Genomic DNA, 6,000 nt, shown 5'->3' on the forward strand with positions numbered 1-6,000 from the left:
TCCATCATAAAAAGAGCCCTGGACTTGAGATCAGACAGACCCAAAGGTAAATCCCATCCCTGCCATGGGCTTGCCATGTGACCTTGGCCAAGTCCTTTCCCTTCTCTGTATATCAGGGTTTCTCTCTATACGACAAGGAGGGGTTACCAGTCCAATGCTAAGCTCTCATTCTTCATGCCCTCTAAACTCATTCATCCATTCAACAAATACTAATGTTAGAACAGAATACAACTCAGGGTGCTGTGCTAGATCCTGGGGTAGGGCAGGGATCTTCAGTACAGGCCCCTAACTCTTGGAAAAATCTCCCATTCCCTCACCCCCTTCCCCAGGCTTGTCTCCAAGGACCTCAGCTATGCTGGAACATCAACAGTGGAGCTGTTGGTATCACTCCATGTTATAGTCACCAGCCTCAGCTGGGCTTTCAAGGCTGCCTGGCATTGCTGCTTTATTTCCGCAATCACTTCCCTCTTGAGCTCCTTGTAATGACCATTGCATACCTGCCCCATCCCCAGACCTCTGACACCCATCTCCTCCCTCAGTCTCAGTATGTAATCTTGCCTGCTACTTCCCAGTAAAAGTTGAAGACCTTAGATGAGAGCTTCCTCAACTTCCTGCTACCCTCCCTCCATACCCACCTTCCTGTCCTCTCCTCATTCCCCTTTGCTCCACTTGAGGCCCTGCTTCTGCTCCCCTTCAAAGACATTTCTGCCACCTCGGCTTTGGAACTCTTCCCCTCCCACCTTTGCAGGGGTTCACAAGATCAATTTTCTCTTCTCAACACCTCCCTCTCAACCAGATTATGAGCATCAATATTTAAACATGCTTAAGTCTTTTACACCTTAAAAATAAAATCCTCTCTGTGACCTAACATCCCCTTCCAGCTGCCAGCTAATTTCCCTTCTCTCATTCTATTGCAGTCAGATCTCTTAGCTACAAGTAACAGGAGCCAACTCTTGCTGATTTAAGCAAAAATGGAACTGATTAAAAGGATATTGAAACATATGTCCACAAAAAGACCTGTACACAAATGTTCATTGCAGCCTTATTCATCGTAGCCAAAAACTGGACATGGCTTTAATATTCACCAACAGGTGAGTGGATAAGCACATGCAGTATATTAAATAGTGCAGAATATGATCCAGCACCAAGAAAGCATTAACCACTGTAGATAAACATGTTTACTGTAGGTAGGCACACACCTACATGGATGACTCTCGAGAACATTAAGCTGAGGGAAAGAAGTCAGATACAACAATATTGACTGAATTTGTATAAAACTCTAGAACAGGAAAAACTATAGATATAGAAACCAATAAGCAGTTCCCTTGGACCAGAAGTCGGTGGGAAATGAACTGCAAAAGGGCACAAGGCAACTTTTTGGGGTGATGGAAGTGCTCCATATCTTGATTACAAAAGTCATCACATAGGGGTACACATTTTTCAAAATTCATTGACTTGTACCTCAATAAAGTGTACTTTTAAAGCTATACATACATACATACATACATACATACATACATAATTAACAGGTGCACACATACTTGGTTGGCTTACAGAATTGCCAGGAGGTTGGAGAAACCAGTTTGGGTCTGCTTCTAAAACCACCACTACCGCCACCACCACTTCCACCAACACGACCACCACCATCACCTCCATCACCATTATCACCACCACCACCATCACTACCACCACGACCACCACTTCCACCACCACAACCACCACTATCATCTCCATCACCATCACCATTACAACTCCTGCCATTGCCACCACCACCACCACCATCACCATCACTATTATCACTGCCACCACCATCACCACCACCATCACCACTTCCACCACCACCACCATCACCTCCATCACCATCACCATCACTACCACCACCACCACCATCACCTCCATCACCATCACCATCACTACCACTACCACCACTTCCACCAACATGACCACCACCATTACCTCCATCACCAACACCATCACTACCACCACCACCACCACCACTTCCACCAACACAACCACCACCATCACCATCACCACCATCACCACCATCACTACCACCACCACCACCACTTCCACCAACATGGCCATCACCATCACCTCCATCACCATCACCATCACCATCACTGCCACCTCCCTGCCATCGCCACTGCCCCTACCATTGCCACCGCCAGCACCATCACCACCACTACCACCACCACCATCACCGCCACTAACACCATCACCACTACCACTACCACCACTTCACTTTCTGTTGGTGCCACGGTGAGCCCTGCTTACACCACTGTAGCCAGCTCTGCTATCCCAGGAACTCATCATTTTACAGCCAGCAGTGCTCTCAGAACACATTCCTCTTGTGCATTACTTGTTCCTGATTTTGAGTCTGGGATAACACTTCTGATACATAAGCCTTGTCCTGTGTTCATCCCCACTCCAGGCCAGCTGGGAAGACAGGTACTGTATTTATCTGGTATCTTCCTCATGTGTAATGTGAGACAGGCTCTGTTTCTCAGCAAGATTCATAGGTAGAGAATTCTCCAAAAATAGGGAGATGATGCAGTTACTGGGCAACCAAAAAGAATGACAGGTGCCTACTCCTACACCTCACACAAACTCCTCAAAAGAATTGCTACACTAGCTACCTCTGTTTCATCTCCCATTCTCTTCCCCACTGCAATCCAGCTTATACGACCCCCATCACTCTCCCAAACATGGCTTGCTAAGGTCACCAACGGCCTCCCTTTCTCTTAACGTAACAGACACCTTTTTTTTTGTTAAACAGTATTTGGTAAATGTATTTGATTGATTTAACAAAAATAAACTATGTTCCTGTTCTAAAACTGAATCTAGTGAGGGAGACTTCTGTGACAATTTACAAGGTATGAGGGAGGCAGTAAGGGAAAGCTCATATACCATGCTAGTTTGTCTCCTAAGCTCCAAGTGCCTTTTCTTATAAACCAAAGTGCTCCCATCGGTTAATGGGATTTTTTTTAACTTTTATTTTAGGTTTGGGGGTACATGTGAAGGTTTGTTACACAGGTAAACACACGTCACAGGGGTCTGTTTTTACATATTATTTCATTACCCAGGTATTAAGACCAGTACCCAATAGTTACCTTTCCTGCTCCTCTCCCTCCTTCCAGCCTCCACCATCAAGTAGACCCCAGTGTCTATCGTTTCCTTCTTTGTGTCCACGGGTTCTTATAACTTAGCTCCCACTTATAAGTGACACCATGTGGTATTTGATATTCTGTTCCTGAGTTAGTTTGCTAAGGATAATAGCCTCCAGCTCCATCCATGTTCATGCAAAAGACATAATCTCATTCTTTTTTATGGCTGCATAGTATTCCATGGTGTATATGTACCATGTTTTCTTTATCTTGTGCCATTGATGGGCATTTATGTTGATTCCATATCTTTGCTATTGTGAATACTGTTGCAATGAACACTCATGTGCATGTATCTTTATGGCAGAATGATTTATATTCCTCTGGGTATATATCCAGTAATGGAATTGCTAGGTCAAATGGTAGTTCTGCTTTTAGCTCTTTGAGGAATCATCATACTGCTTTCCACAATGGTTGAACTAATCTATACTCCCACCAACAGTGTATAAGTGTTCCCTTTTCTCCACAATCTCCCCAGTATCGGTTTTTTTTTTTTTTACTTTAAATAGTAATAGCCATTCTGACTGGTGTGAGATGGTATCTCATTGTAGTTTTGATTTGCTTTTCTCTAATGATCAGTGATATTGTGCTTTTTTTCATATGCTTGTTGGTCACATGTATGTCTTCTTTTGAAAAGTGTCTGTTCATGTCTTTTGCCCACTTTTTAATGGGTTTTTTTTTTCTCTTGAAAATTTGTTTAAGTTCCTTATAGATGCTGGATATTAGACCTTGGTCAGATGCATAGTTTGCAAATGTTTTCTCCCATTCTGTAAGTAGTCTGTTTACTCTGTTGATAGTTTCCTTTTGCTGTGCAGAAGGTCTTAAGTTTAATTAGATCCCACTTGTCAATTTTTGCTTTAGTTGTGATTGCTTTTGATGTCTTTGTCATAAAATCTTTGCCTGCTCCTATGTCCAGGATGGTATTGCCTAAGTTGTCTTACAGGTTTTTTATAGTTTGGGGTTTTACATTTAAGCCTTTAATCCATCTTGAGTTGATTTTTGTATAAGGTATAAGGAAGTGTTCCAGTTTCAATCTTCTGCATATGGCTAGCCAGTTATCTCAGTACCATTTATTGAATAGGAAGTCTTTTCTCCATTGCTTGTTATTTTCAGCTTTGTAGAAGATCAGATGGTCATAGATGTGTGGCCTTATTTCTGGGCTCTGTATTCTGTCCCATTGGTCTATCTGTCTGTTTTTGTATCCCTACCATGCTGTTTGGGTTACTGTAGCCTTATAGTATAGTTTGCAGTTGGGTAACATGATGCCTCCAGCTTTGTTCTTTTTGCTTAGGATTGCCTTGGCTATTCGGGTTCTTTTTTGGTTCTATATGAATGTTAAATTTTTTTTCTAGTTCTGTGAAGAATGTCATTGGTAATTCGATACGAATAGCATTGAATCTGTAAATTGCTTTGGGCAGTAGCCATTTTAATGATATTGGTTTTTCCTATCCATGAGCCTGGGATGTTTTTCCATTTGTTTGTGTCTTCTCTGATTTGTTTGAGAAGTGTTTTGTAATTCTCATTGTAGAAATCTTTCACCTCACTGGTTAGCTGTATCCCTAAGCATTTTATTCTTTTTGTGGCAATTGTGAATGGGATTGCCTTTCTGATTTGGCTCTCGGTTTGGCTATTGTTGGTATATGGGAATACTAGTGATTTTTGTACACTGATTTTGTATCCTGCAACTTTGCTGAAGTTGTTTATCAGCTGGAGGAGCTGTTGGGCTGAGACCATGGGGTTTTCTACACATACAATTACATTGTCTGCAAACAGATAGTTTGACTTCTTCTCTTCCTATTTGGATGCCCCTTATTTCATTCTCTTGCCTGATTGTTCTGGTTAAGACTTCCAATACTATATTGAATAGAAGTGGTGAGAGAAGGCATTCTTGTCTTGTGCTAGTTTTCAAGGGGAATGCTTCCAGTTTTTGCCCATTCAGTGTGATGTTGGCTGTGGGTTTGTCATAGATGGCTCTTGATATTTTGAGGTATGTTCCTTCAATACCTAATTTATTGAGTGTTTTAAACATGAAGTGGTGTTGGATTTTATTGAAAGCCTATTCTGTGCCTATTGAGATAATCATGTGGAAACACTCTCTTCTACAGGCTTCAGTGACACCTCCTCCTAATTTATTTCTACTCTCCCTCACTTGATCGCTTTGTAAGATCATCTTCCTGTTTCCAGCCTTTCAATGTCGGAGCTCCCCATGGCTCAGCCTAAGACCTCTTCTCTTCTCCCCTATTCCCATCTCTCACTGGTGACTCACATTTATCTCTCTGGTCCAGAGAGACCTCTTGTCCAAGTTTCAGACCTAGCTGACATCTGCATTTAGCTGTCTCTAAGGCAATAATTCACACTCATCTCTTCCATTCAAAACCAACAGAGAGACAGATATGTGAATCATATAGGAGGAGATAAAAATATCAGCCTCAGTACTGGTGAATATAGATTGAAAAGGCTGCTTTGATGTATGGCCACAATCATACTTCCTAAAACTTATCCCAACACAAGTCCTTTGGGTGATGCACCCAGGTGAGCATTTGGGTCAGCAGAGCAAACATATTCCTGCAGAATCACTTCTATATGCCCACTGAACTACAATAATAGGAGCAAAGAGGGTACAAACTCTGGATAAACTCTAGAAGGCAGGCCAAACACTGCCCCAACATGCTTCCTACATGAAAGAAGGAGCAGAGCAGAACATGCCAAGCCTGCAGGCAATCCTCTCTCCCTGGTTCAGTCTTGGCTACCTTCAGATCTCACCTTTAGTACCTTCCACTGGGCAACCATCTCTGCAATCCTTCCTTCTCTACAAAACCAGGTCACTTCCTCATCACAG

The sequence above is a fragment of the Pan troglodytes genome, chromosome 1 (assembly GCF_028858775.2).
Source record: "Pan troglodytes isolate AG18354 chromosome 1, NHGRI_mPanTro3-v2.0_pri, whole genome shotgun sequence".
Classification (NCBI taxonomy): domain Eukaryota; kingdom Metazoa; phylum Chordata; class Mammalia; order Primates; family Hominidae; genus Pan; species Pan troglodytes.